Source organism: Artemia sp. Qi Xiang Cuo, chromosome 21 (assembly GCF_049724085.1).
Source record: "Artemia sp. Qi Xiang Cuo chromosome 21, ASM4972408v1, whole genome shotgun sequence".
In the NCBI taxonomy this organism is placed as follows: Eukaryota; Metazoa; Arthropoda; class Branchiopoda; order Anostraca; family Artemiidae; genus Artemia; species Artemia sp. Qi Xiang Cuo.
The window spans coordinates 52,929,087-52,944,118 of record NC_142814.1 but is presented as its reverse complement, the minus strand read 5'-3'; the positions used below and the strand labels follow the sequence as shown (position 1 = coordinate 52,944,118).

General features: G+C 36.2%; 1 pseudogene; it reads left to right on the top strand.

Annotated features, from left to right (window-relative positions):
* Positions 1-13,596: 13,596 nt before the first annotated feature.
* LOC148939731 (5.8S ribosomal RNA) lies at positions 13,597-13,751 on the top strand (annotated as a pseudogene).
* Positions 13,752-15,032: the final 1,281 nt, after the last annotated feature.

The window sequence follows — 15,032 nt, the reverse complement described above, 5'->3', positions numbered from 1 at the left end:
ATCGATCCCTGGGGGGTCTCCAATACCATCAATAGCAATGTGGCTTGACAGGTGCCCATTTATTTCTACCTGAATTTTTCGACCATGCAGGTAAGATTTTACTAGACCTAGGCCTTTACCTCTAATACCTGTGTTATTAATTTTCTCCACCAACATTTCTTGTTTTAGCGTATCAAATTCCTTTTTTATATCATAGAAAAGAGTAGACACATGATTATCATCATTTAGCGAATCCTTAATCTCTAAAATTAGTGCAGCAATAGCTTGTTCAGTAGAGTGACCCGACCTGAATCCAAACTTATTTTTAGTAAATAAATTCCTTTTATCAAAATACGAAACAATTCTTTTTTAAATAATTTTTTCTAGAACCTTAGATATTGGAAAAAGAATAGTTATTGGTCGATAGTTGCCTATATCTGTATTATCACCTTTCTTATGAATTGGAATAACTCGTGCAGATTTCCAAACTTCTGGGAAGATCCCTGATGATATAGATGCATTTAAAATGTGAAGCAACGGAACATGGATTACAGAAGCAATTTCTTTAAGAATATTTGTGGAGAGTCCATCTAGACCTAGGGAATTGCCACTTTTTAAATTCGTAATTACTTTCTGGAACTCACAGAAAGTAACAGGGGCCAGGAACATACTAGAATTTTCAGATGGCGGGAGATAATCTTTATATGAATAAAACGGAGATTCCGGGGAATTTGGTTCAACAGTAGTATTAATATGAGAAAAATAATTACAAAAATAATCTGCAACGATATCCTTCCCCTTCAATTCAACACCATTTTCATTTATGATCACTTCAGGGTGTGGCGTCTTAGTATTATTTCCAATTTTTTCCTTGATTAATTTCTATGTAGTCCGAGGCGGATCATATTTTTTAAATGAATTTTCATAATAAATTTGTTCACTTGTTCTAAGAATTTTAAACAGCAAATTTTATATTTTTGAATCGTTGTACATTATGAGCCGAAGGGTATTTCATTTTTATCTTATACAGTCGATTTTTTTCCTTTATATATTTTAAAAGTGATACACTTATCCAAGGTTTTTTGGGCGAGCTTCTTTTCCGATATGTAGTTTTAAATGGGCAGTGAAGGTCCAGTTTTTCATTCAAGATTCGATAAAGTATATCGAAGGAAGTATTTGGGTCGTTCTCATTAGTAACTTCACACCAATCTACATTGCTAAGATTAAATTTCAATTCATTCATATTTGCTTGTGAGAAATGTTTCCTCTTCATAGAATTTTTCTTTATTGACTATCTTTTGCGCTTTGAAATCAGACATTAAAATACAGTGATCAGATGTATCTTCCATAACCACGAATGTAGCCTCACATGGATAAGGTGCAAAATGTTATCAATGAGAGGAAAATAAGAATTTGTTATGCGTGTCGGAATAAAACATACTGGGTTCATACCATGAGACAGTTTACACTCTAAAAATTGAAGGACATGTCGGTCAATTCCTTGCTGGCCTGATGGGAGACATCCCATCAAGTCAATATTGAAGTCCCCAAGGGTGAAAAATGGCATTCGAAGATTTGATATTACACTTAACATATTTTCAAATTTCTCAGTAAAGTCTGCCATGCTAGACGAGGGAGGGCGATAAATTACAGCAATAAAAAATTTTTCATTATTTGGTGAAAAACATTAAACAATACAGCTTTCAAAAGTCATCTCAGTATTTAGATATAGAAATTCTTCTTTCATCCGTGCCGGAATATAATTTTTAATTAGTATTGCTAAACCACCTTGCTTTTTTCGATTCCTGCTTACATGAAAAGATTGGAAATCGCTAATATTAGTTTTATTTGCCAAACTTTCATCTAAAAATGTTTCGCAAACTCCAAGAATATCCGTACCCGATTCAAATAAAAAAATTTCAATTGCACCTTGTCCGCTCCTCCATCCACGACAGTTCCAAAAAGATATTCTCCTCATATTTGGTTTTTTATGAACTATTTCATGAGAAAACAAGTATTTATTAGGGGGAACTAAAAAAGAGTTTAAAATTTCATTATTATCATGGGCTAGGGGCGTTTGGAATACATTACAAAAATGCCTGAATTTCTTTCAAATTTTTCAGCCTAGATGCAGGGATCACATGAACTTGACTTACCATTATCGTGTATTGACCTCACGCCAAGGAGCACCCCCCCCCCCCCCATGCCTCTCCCACAAAAAACTAAAAGCACTAAAACTCACACCAAATGGGTTTATTCTAGTGGAAGATATCATGTCATTCAGCTACAAGCCCCTGTAATGTTAAATCACACCATATCGAGGAAAAAAACAAAACAATATATCACAAAGAAAATATTTACTTATCAGTTAAGTGATGTTAATTGACCACACAAAGAAAAAGTCAATTTGATTTTACTTGGAACCAATACATCTTTTTCTTCTCTCCAACTTGGTCAATATAGCATAGGATTGGTGGGACTACTGGAGGAATCCAAGCCTGAAATTCCTTCTGCTTAAGTTCACTTTTCTTCTTCAGGAGGGATGAGCGAATATCTCGGACAGACTTGCTCACATCGTCGGATAAATACACTTTAGAGAATACCGGAAAATTATCCATGCAGGCTTTTCCCCTAAAAGCTTGATCGCAAAGTAGTTTGCTAGCAAAATCGGAAACTTATCCTTAAAGTTGTGGAGTTGGATTTTAGTGAGTTTTTCAGTGACCCGTAATTCACATTGAATATGTAATTTCCGCAATAATTCACCAATTTTTTCCACACCCTCTTCTTTCGTCAAACACTTTAGGTTCCAGGCTATGACGTTGCTTCGTCGGTCAGCATTTTCTATGATCAGTACCTTATTTTTTAAGGGTCCAAGGCTGGTGTTACCATAGTACTGGTTCACTGATAGCCGGATGTCCTTAACATCCTTCTGTAGATTAGCGATTGCGTCATCGTAAACTTTTTTGGAACTTTCCAAATTTTGGGTCTTTGATGATAGATTACTTATCTCACCTCAGATTTCTAACATTTCACTTCTCAGTCCTTGTATTTCTGCTTGAATTTTTGTCACAGTTGATAATATTTGTTGCGAGGCTCTGAATTGATTCGTGTATCGTTGCACAATCAGTGGATTCTAGATCCATATGTCGTTTCTTAGTTTTCCGCATTTAAATTGTTAGAGCAATTTAGAAAAAAAACAGCCGAGGCCACAATCACACTTATAGCAATTAGTTTATAAAGTCACAACAGGTGTATAATTCACTTATGTTTAAGTTGTTATATCCATTATCAATTAGTTGTTAATCCATTATCAATTATATCCATTTAAGTTGTAAGACCAAATTAGCACCATCCAAGGAGATAATCGCATTAATAGCATCGAATTTAATACGTCAAAACGGGTGAATAATTCACCTATATTTTAACGGGCTCGCATGAAACGATGTTATTCGGCTTAGAGCATTGAATGAACTGAGTGCATTCAATGAACTGATGGTGCAACAACATGCACCCTTTTAAAAATCTGGACACAAATAGCATTGTTTAGTTTCATACTTCCTCTATTTGACCTGAAATGGAAAAATTGATCCCATTCGCAAAAAAAAACGGTTTACTTTCTTTTATAGCTTGGATACACTTACGCTATTTTGATTTGGTTAAATTTTAAGAGCAGAAGTAGCCCCGAAGGTTTGAACACAGTACCCTCAATCGTTCTTCGGATACTGCTGAGATACCTTTTTTGAAATTAGCATTAACACAGTACATTTTGATTTAATATTAAGGCAAAATTGAGTTTTTAAACATAAAGCCAAATAGGATATTGGGCAAGGAAGGGGGATTGCCTGCCCTCCAATCACTTTCGACTATTAAAAAGGGCATCAGCCCTTACGATTTTCAATCGACTGAGCCCTTTTTGAAGTTTCCTAAGATAAGTCTTTTGATATAAAGTGCCCTGGCCTAAACAACAACAACAACAACAAATAATACATTATACCCACATCGATCTTTACTATAAAAATGTCAAGCCTTCGAATCACTTTGGACTATTAAAAAGGGCAATAGGCCTTTCGATTTCCAACCGAATGAGTCCTTTTTGAGTTTTTACAGATCAACACTTTCTAAAAGCAGATTATATGTCCCCAGGGTATAAACTACAACCCTTGCCCTAATGAGGGTGGTTGTCATCCTCTAGGACCTAATTTCCAGAACTTTCAACTTCGTTAAACAAAATGTTGATTGGTTGTGTCTGGGAAAATAGTGGGCGTGAGAGGGGCGTTAGTCACTCTCCAATCCTTTTCAACTATTAAAAAGGCACTAGCCATTTCAATTTCCAATCAAATGAGCCCTTTTGAAGATTCTACGACAACGCTTTCAATAAAAACCTTGTATATACCCTTGGCATAACTTTCCACCCTTGCCCTGTGGGCGGGGGGGGGGGGGGTTGTCACCCTCAAAGACCTAATTTCCAGAACTTTCTGCAACGTTGAACAAAATGACTATCAGAAAATTTTGATTGGATGTGTTTGGGAGAATGGTGGGCGTGAGAGGGGGGTTAGTTACCCTCCAATCACTTTCAACTATTGAAAAGGGCACTAGCCCTCTCAATTTACAATTGAGTGAACCTCTTTTGAAGTTTTTACAACTCTATCTATAAAAACCTTATATGCCCCCAGGGCATAACTTACAACATTTGCCCTGGGGGCTTTGGGGGGTTTGTCATCCTTAAATACATAATTCCAGAACTTTCAACTACGTTGAACAAAATTGCTATCTCTAAATTTTGATTCAATGTGTTTGGGGAAATGGTGGGCGTGAGAGGGGGGTTAATTACTCTCCACTCACTTTCGACTATTAAAAAGGGCAATTTCAATTTCCAATCAAATGAGCCCCTTTTGAAATTTCTACAACAACTTTCTATATAAACCTTATATGCCCCCAGGGCATAACTTACAACCCTTGCACTGAGGGCTCTGATGGGGTTATCATCCTAAAAGACCCAATTTACAGAACTTTCGACTACGTTGAACAAAATGGATATCTCAAAATTTTGACTGGATGTGTTTGGGAAAATGATGGGCGTGAGGGGGGGGGGGTTAGTTGCCCTTTAATCACTTTAGAATAATAAAAGGGCAGTAGCCCTTTCTATTTCCAATTGAATGAGCCCTTTTTGAAGTTTCTACAAAATCGCTTTCTATAAAAACTAATGACCCTTGCCCTGAGGGCTGTGGGGGTAGAAGGGTTGTCATCCTTAAAGACCTAATTTCCAAAACTTTCAACTACGCTGATTTAAATGGCTATCTAAAAATTTTGATTGGGCGCTTTTGGGGGAAAGGTGGGTGTGAGAGGGAGGATAGTTGCCCTTAAATTGCTTTTGAGACTATTAACAAGGCCACTAGCCCTTTGAACTTCCAATCAAATGAGCCGTTTTTCAAGTTTCTACGACAAAGATTTCAATAAAAACTAATATGCCTCCAGGGAATAACTTATAACCCTTGCCCTGAAGACTGTGGGGGAAGTGTTCTAATCAAAGGTATAATTTCTTTAACTTTAAACTGCGTGAAACAAAATGGCTATCTCAAAATTTTGATTGGATGTTTTAGGGGAAATGGTGGGCGTGGAAGGGGTGTAAGTTGCAGTAGAGTCCTAGGTTATACTTCTACGACTTTATGTTCCTTCCCATGCTATTCTACGACTTTATGTTCCTTCCCATGCTATTCTACGACTTTATGTTCCTTCCCATGCTATTCTACGACTTTATGTTCCTTCCCATGCTATTCTACGACTTTATGTTCCTTCCCATGCTATTCTACGACTTTATGTTCCTTCCCATGCTATTCTATGACTTTATGTTCCTTCCTATGCTATTCTACGACGTTATGTTCCTTCCTATTCTATTCTACTGGTCCTCTACACCTTTTCAAAGAGAGTCAGAACTCCCTCACACAGTTTGACATAGACATTTTTTTTTTAAAGTTGGGAAGGTATAATGTGGTCAAACATGTTTTGAGAGTATGGTCGTAATTATATAACTTAAGCAGACTGGTTTTTGAGTCGACATCTTATTCTTAGGGAGTCAATCAGAGAGTTAATTACACATGACTTTCCCTTTTAATAAAAGTTTGTCCGAGGGATTTCGCAAATAAGGGACATGTGTTATGATTAAATTATCAGAAGGATCTGTGGTACAATGGGAACAATAATGAATAGTATTGATGAGTTAAAAGCCTTGGTAACACATAGTTACAATGTGAGTACACTTTCATTCTTTATTTCAAAAAAAAAGCATTTTACCAGTAAATTCAAATTTCAGGGGGACTTAGCCCCCCTCTCCCCTCCAATAATAAAAACCTTAAAATATGATGAGTATACTCGCTAGAAAACGCATTTTACACTTTTTTTCCATTATGTAAATATTAACCCATCCCCACACCGATCTGTATACTAGCTCAATCCTGTAGTTTTAGATATTTCCTACAAAAAAATGCCAGTTTCCTTATTCATTCTAATTAAAAATGAGTTTTCTTTATCTGCTTAAATGGAAGCTTCTGTGTTACAAAGGGACAGCTTTGGGAATCAAATTTCACACGCTCCTGCTATCATAAATTAACGACATATACTTATTAGCAAAAAGGATGTTCCTTGACAAAGAGAGAAAATTGTATTCTAGGCTAATTATACGAAATATATTCTATTTTCAATTGTATTCCATGATTAAAAGGGTTTTACAATGTAAAAAAAACTATTTCATCGCATGGAAAGAAAGGGAGGAGGGAGGGGGGGGGGGGCTCTGACGATTTCTTAGACCTATATTTTAAATCATTGTATTGGATTTGATGCAGCGGGCGGGGGATTCTTTGAGCAGACTAATTTTTTCTTCTGTAAAAAAGGGGATCCTTTTTTCCATACTAAATTTTGTCTTCTTTTTAAGGAAGAGAATTCGTACAATTACTCACCCCCGGAAAAGAGAGCTAAAGCTAGCGGCGTTGCTTCAATATAACAGCAAGTAGAAATAAGTGCCCAAGACCCACCCGCGCCAACCCCTATGCAGCCGGGTAAAAAGTTGAAAAGAGAGTGGGTGATAGCTCATAACGTTACTGCTGCTGCACAAGATTGTGAGGTCACCCCCTATCAAGCATTGCCGGGCCCTTCACGACCAATGCAACTCAAGAATGATGTGGCCCCTACAGCTCTCAACATGCAAGCTGCAAATTTAAATTTGAGTTTTCAAATATTATTTCTCGCTAATGATTCTTTTTCCCAAGTCAATTTGAAGGAGTGTGTGAGCGGTGCATGCACCGCTTATTTTGCTGTTTACCCGGTAATGCATGGAGATAATATAATGAATATTTCAAATTCAATAATGACGTAATGATTTTCACTATTTTGTTGTGTGTGTGTGTGAGCGGTGAATGCGCCGCATCTACTCGATAATTCATTGATATAGTGTAATGAATTTTTCAAATTAAATTACTGCGCAAGGATTGTTGTGTAGTGTGTGCGTGTGTGAGTAGTCCATGCGCTATATCGACTCAATAATTCATTGCGATAGTATAATGAATATTGCAAAGTAAATTACAACGTAATGATTGAATGGCATATATTTGTTTCCATATCATTATATCTTATGTTTGTTCCGGATGCTGTAAATTTTTCAATAGACATATCAACTGAATTGTATTTTGATGCTGATTTTGAGTATCTTTAAATTTTTTCGGTTAACTTAATCCATCAAAAGTTATGAGAAAATTAAGAATTATTGAAGTAAAAATTCTGACATCGCATAATTTGTTTCCGCAGCACGTTTCTATCTGGTTTCGGAGACATAATTACTTATAGGCTAATGGAATATATATATATATTTATTATATATTTTTTTATATATATATATATATATATATATATATATATATATATATATATATATATATATATATATATATATATATATATATATATATATATATATATATATATATATATATATATATATATATATATATATATATATATATATATATATATATATATATATATATATATATATATATATATATATATATATATATATATATATATATATATATATATATATATATATATATATATGGGGTTAGAAACGTAATTTCAACCTGTAAGAATATTTCAACCAAGAAGAATATTTCATTCGAAATAATTGAAAGTTCCATCAACTATGTATGTGGGGATAACATAAACTCCACACGCCCATTGTGCATGGGTCGGAAGTTATGCAAATGAAGTTATGTTAATCATAATGAAATATACCAAACTATGATGAGAATATAATATTTTAGAAACAAAATTATGGAAACAACAAAAAGAATTATGAAAAGCAGGCATCATAATGAAATATACCAAAATATGATGAGAATATAATACTTTAGTAACAAAATTATGGAACTACAAAAAGAATTATGGAAAGCAGGCCGTCCAGAACGCATTACATTAAATAACTAACTTAAACAACTCTATACATTAGACACGGAAGGATACTCCTCCGTAACCCCCTCCTCCGACACCCCCCGTCCCCATCATAAGAAAAACCTCCTGAAACGTCTTTATACTTCCCATTAACCAATACTATATGTAAACAATGAGCAAAATTCATAACTTCCAGACCTTCTCCCAAGAACTGTGGGGGGTTAAGTCATCCTCAAAGACATAATTGTTAGGTTTTCGATTATGGTGAACAAAATGGTTTTATCGCCATTTTGTTGCGCGTTTGTTGTGTGTGTGTGTGTGTGTGTGTGTGTATATGTATGTCCGTATGTGAGGTGCATGCGCCGCTTATTTATCTGTATACCCGATAATTAATTGAGATAGTATAATGAATATTGCATGGAAGGGCAGAGGATAGGTCGACGAATTTTTTATTCCTAGATTAATAATTGAGAATAGTATCATTTATCAGACCCCTTAACTTTGATGAACTGGGCCTTAACTTTACAAATTAAGAGCAGTTTGATTCAGCCGATGGAAGAGCTCTAGCTTAGTTAGTATTGCAAAGTACATCACATAAATATACGCTAATGGGTTTGAGGTAGGAGACGAGATTCGTAGCAAGTTTCCTATTGAACCAAGATTGTGCTCTATACTCATTTAAAAAGATCAGTTTAATGTATTTCGTCATAGTGGGGACGGCAAAGCCCATTTGAGAGGACAAAATCAAATCGGTAAGTAAAAATCGCCAAGACTTAGATTATCCTGATGATTTGACCATTTTAGACGAAAACATTAGCAAAATGAAGGATTTTTGAATATTTTGTTCGGTCAGTGAGTAAGAAGAGGCTCGAAAATTAGTATCAGTGAAAATAATTTGCATTAGCTGGGAATATGGTGGGGGGTTGGCGTCCCAACCCGGCACTTATTGCGTATTTTTTACGTTTACCCAACCGCTGGTAGAATATGCTTTTCCCGTTTGGCATTACGGCCTGACTTAAGACAAGAATAACAGCAAAAAAGAATTCAATGCCAAGCTCTTCTGGTAGTTTCTGGATCTCCTAAAGTTCCTTAATGCTCCCCTTTAAAACAATTTTCCCTTACAACTCTTCCGGAACGCCGTAATGAAATACATTTTAAGTTTAGTGTCGATATGTTGTCTTATCTGCGGCTTCGTGAAATCCCCCCCCCCTCATTATCTCTCATCGCACAAACGACTCCTGCAACAATTAGCTGAATCTAAAATTCAGCCGGTCAGCACGACATACGCGTTAGGCTACGCAAATAGTTTCGTTCCTTAATCTGTCAAGAATTAATACTAGACTCACTCGCCATTACTTGTACATATTTTTTCTTTAGTTCATTATCATTTTTACTTTATGTTGATTTTAAAGTTACTTTCTTCAATTTGAACTTGGTTATTTTTTTTTACTTTTTTAGATTCTACCAAATTGAGAAATAGCCTATTTGTGCATTAAATTTCCTATACTTTTCTCATTCTTCAAATTGGTTAACAGTTTACCAAAACAACTGAAAATTCCATCCACCTTCAAAGTACCTTGTTCACTGCAGGGTATCTGGACCATATTGCCACATATATGCAACACAGTCAAAGACCATATTGCCAAAAAAAAACTAATCAGACTTTCATATTAAAAGGGGAACAATCAATTTCTAGTGCTTTCGCCAAATTTCCAGTCACTTATTCTGGTAGCATACCTAGTTGAACTCTACCACCCAGTTCAGCAGTGCTCATTGTCTGTGCTTGACTTACTTCCTGATTCAGAAAATGAATCAATTGAAAAGCCAGACAATCATGTTAACCAAATAGTCATTAAGTCTTTAAGCACCCCAGAGCCTACAAATGTGAACCCTATAGTTATTTCTAGCCCTCCTAGACCCTCCGCACCAGCCAATCCCCAGAAACAACCTAGAACTGATGGCACCAGCTCTGCCGTGGCCATAGAGTCAAACCAGCTAGTGTTAGTTATGTCACTTATAGTGGCAGAATCTTCAAATTTTTTACTTGGAATTACCTTTACCAACTGAAATCAACCTTGAGAGTTCTAAAATCTCAATACAAAAATATTCCGGCATTCTAGAATCAGTGGCTCACAAGCACAGTTTGGTAGATGACACTGCCAAAAAGTCCTAAGCAGATCAGCATATGTGTAGAAGCCACAGAACAGGGTTTATCTGTGGTCTAAATGATAATTGACATCTTAAAGTGGGCTAAGGTTCTCAGCACCAATATAAAAGCCATTTAACTGTTGATAGCTTGAAAGGCTTTCCTATAGGTGAAATGAACCACAGTTCACTTGTATATAGTACATTCTATATACAGGTATAGTACATACATTTTTTAAAAATGTATATACTCTAGTCGTTTGTTGTTTCTTGATAAAAATAAAATCCATTACAATAAATTTTATTTTTGCCCTAAACACTCAACATTACAAGGCACTTTCTGAGGGTAGAATTCCAGTTGTGATTTTCCTTGATGTCAGAAAAGTGTTTGACAGCATATCACATACTATCCTACTCTCCAAAAATGGAACACATATGGATACGGGGAAACATTTATCATTGGTTTGAAAATTATTTATCTGAAAGGTCTATAAGTATTGACCCAATGCTGCAAGATCAATTCCATGTTGATTTTGGTGTCCCTCAAGGGTCTATCCTACAACTTTCTTTATTCCTTATACTCATCAATGATCTTTTTATTGCTGTATCTAAACAAACTAAACAAAGTTGCTGTAGCATTTGTGATCACAATTTTGTTCTACCTAGTGATGCAGATCAAAATCCAGGGCTATTTGCATTTGCAGATGACAGTACTCTTGGGTGTTCAGAAATTGAAGATTCTTCCCTTATCAAAAAAGTGTATTCTGTTCTAGGAACAACCTTTGCTTGGTTCAATGCAAATTGCATTGTCCTAAATCTAGTCTACTTATTTTTATAGATCACATACTTCTTGTCCTTTGGCTCAAACTTTTTCTACCACTCAAGAATATAACTCGTCCCCCTGATAGACAAGTTCAAATCCTGGGTATTTTATTGGACAAAAATATGTCTTTCAAACTTCACTCTGCTCTCTTGAAATGTAAGCTCTTCAGAAACCTAGGAGTTCTTCAGAAGCTTTTTCATTGTTTCCCTTTTCAATGATAAGATCCTCTTTCACTCTCTCATTCAACCTAATACATACTACTGTTCAACAGTATGGCTATCAACAATCTCTTCTTTTACCCTTCATGCTTTCAAAATATATAACAAAGCAATTAAATTAGTGTTTGAGGTGACAGACCAGCTCAGCATGAATTTATTGGATGGTGAATCCACAGACATTTTTCTTTCCTCTTGTTTCATTTTCAATTATTTTCATGGACTCCTCTCTAATTTCTACAAACAATTACTTCTTTTAAATTTTTAAGTAGTTTTGTTGTTGTTTAATTTTCTTTTTCTTGTCCTTCTGTTTGATTTTTATGCTATTAATTAATGTTATGATTGGTTCCCCTAGTGTGCAAGACATAAATTACCACACAGAAAGTTACCACAGGGTAATTTACCAGGTAATAGTAAGTTTTAGGACAAACTTACTGGTGAATTTAAGTTTTTGATAAACAAAAATGTTCTCAACTGAAACAAATCTATCTGCAAGAGAGCTACCACTTCACTAAAAATCTATAATACAAAAATTTCATTCATCATATTCAATACATGAGTCATACCCCTTTGAGCTTATACTGATATTGCTCTGTTGACTACCTCTTTGTGTTTTCATGCCTGATTAAAAAAAAGCAGATGTGTGATGAATTAAGTCAGTCTGAATAAATAAGAAGTTCATAGCAGAGGTCAATTTAATTTGGTGAGTTTTTCACTTTTCACTCAAATTTTTTTACTTGCTATCTTTAACTATAGAATAAATAATCAGTGAATTATATATCTGGCTATAATGCAGGTATTAAGGCCTATTTATAAAAAATATTCCTGTCCAATCTCTTCTAATATAGCATTGCAATGGTGACACAGTAGCACCTAGTGCCCAAACATAAATGTTTCCCATCATCCCACTATATTCTTAATTATTTCTGGATGAAGTATCATTATAAGGAGGTTTTTACAAAATCGAATTGAATCTTTTCTTTGGAATCTTGGTTTTCAAATGGATACTTGTGCTGGTTTGTGAGATTTTTCATGGGGGAAGGGACATTAATATGAAGGTGACGCCGGATTTCCCACTATTATTTAAAAAAGTGGTAACGAACTATATTACTTTGAATGGGTATACAGGTGAATTTGGGCTGAACTCTATCTATAATAATTTATTAAAATCTGACAGAGTGAAGTTCAATTCACTAAATGTAGTTGACCTTTGTCCAAATTTTGTATCATTGAACGCTAATGAACCGAATCCAAGAAGGTCAAAGAGGCTAGCTTCCGCCTTTGGTTTGAAAAGAATTATAGATTTAAACAATATGTATTTTTTTTATTTCGTATATAAACTTTTGTTTTTAATTGTTTTAGTTTAGTTTTACAACGGATGAGTATATGTGACCGAAATATCTGGTATTTTTTGTGAATTTCCTATACACATGTCTATTAAAAAGGATTTTATCCCTATTTTGAACTTTATTTTATCGTCATGGAAAGGCAGTGTGGTCTCCGAAATTATCTATGTTAAAGTTTAGTTGTTTAGGTTCTTTGCCACAAATAAGTGTTATTTCTTCATACTTTTTTTTGGATTGGCACTGCATTTATTGGCACGGCACTGTGATTTATTTTGTCTTTGTATAAATTTGATGCAGCCCTACGAAGTTGCATCGTTAAATTTTTCCTTAATTTTTTGGCCTCTAAAATTTACCTTCTTTAAGGCATTTAATTTTTTCCAGAATTATTTTTTAAGGTTATGATTTAAGAACGGTTTGTCAGTGGAACGTTAGTGTTCCATTTTGTCACTGGAACACTACGTGTGAATTCGTAGAGAAAAATAGTCATATGGGGACTAGATTGGCTCTATGATTCCAAGATCAAGGATACCACTCCGCGTGACTAAAGGGAGTGAAGGTGAGCTTGCCCCAATATAGCTTGGCTCGAGGTGTGCAAGGGTGTGATTGCATTGGCCTTGTTTGAGGGAGAATTAGAAACATTCATTAGAATCACCCTGGAGGATGGATCACTTGGCTCACATTGCGAAGACGAACGCAGCAAGACGCGTGATTTCATGCGAACTGCAGGACTCATGGAACCTCTATATTTTGAACGCCCATTGCATGTCCAGCCTTTGAGTTTCGACTGCATCAGGCTCAGAGACAGATTTTACTATCATACGGTTTTGTTTACCATCGCTGCAAGGCTGCTTGCTTCAATTTGTTGTTGATTCCAACCCATAGAGAATGTAGGCGATCTCGTCAAGTTTTGTGTCAACTTTTGATGTTAAGAGGATTTGGTGAGAGGTATTGATCTCGTTATACTGGTCTCATTTGCCTCTTTTGTCTCTGGATTAGACAATCCATGGTACAAGGAGTGTGAGTGATCTCATCAAGTATACAAGGCCCAGGGCTATGCCTCTTGTGGATCACCCTTTTACTTGTCACCCAACTGGGTAATGGTAACTGAGCTCCTTTTTGGCGGAACAAGAAGAGTGTTATCATTATGGGTTGTGCATAGTAGAAGCCATAATGAGGATGAATATAAATTCTTCTCAACTAAAACACTTTGACTGAAAGCCTACGGCACAGGAATAGACTACTATGACTTTGGTAGTAGGAAATTGGTTTATTTGATGTTGAGCTGTTGACTCCAAGGGGCATGCTGGCACTACAGGGTTAGTGGTGACCATGTGACTTTGGATGGTTGGTTTGAAAAACAAATGACCCTGTCAGTTTCTATAAAAAAAAACCAGCCTCAGCTCAGGCGAGATGACCAAACGTGCAAATCGATCGTCAGAGCTTGGTATAGGGGCGAAAAATTATTCGAACCATCTAGTAGCTGGTTCCTCCCGAAGTTTCCTTCAGGATTGCTCTCGCTCAAGCACAGGAGACGGGAGTTTTATCCGGTAAAGCAAGTGATTAGAGGCCCTGGGGCCGTATCGACCTCAGCCTATTCTCAAAATTTCAATGGGTGAGATGCCTTGCCGACCGTGTCGATAAAAAGAGAACGAAAAAGATCCAAAATTTTTGGTAGCGAAGATTTTGAATCCAAGTGCCCAGTGGGCCATTTTTGGTAGGCAGAACTAGCACTGTGGGATGAACCAAATGTTCCGTTAAAGCGCCGAAACCAATACATATTCCCGATCCCACGGAAAGGAGTTGGTTGCTCCAGACAGCAGGGCGATGGCCATGGAAGGTCGGAAACCGCTAAGGAGTGCGTAACAACTCACCTGCCAAAGCAACTAGCCCTTAAAATGGGAGGCGCTTTAGCATTGTGCTGATACCGGACCGCCAGTCGCAGAGCTCGTCGATCCTTGGTGATCGTCGCTGACGCGCCAGTGAGTAGGGAGGTGCACTGGTTTCATTGAAGGGTCTGGGCGTGAAGTAGCACATACTCAAGAGAGATCCTACATGCCTGACGTGGGGAAGGGTTCCATATGAACA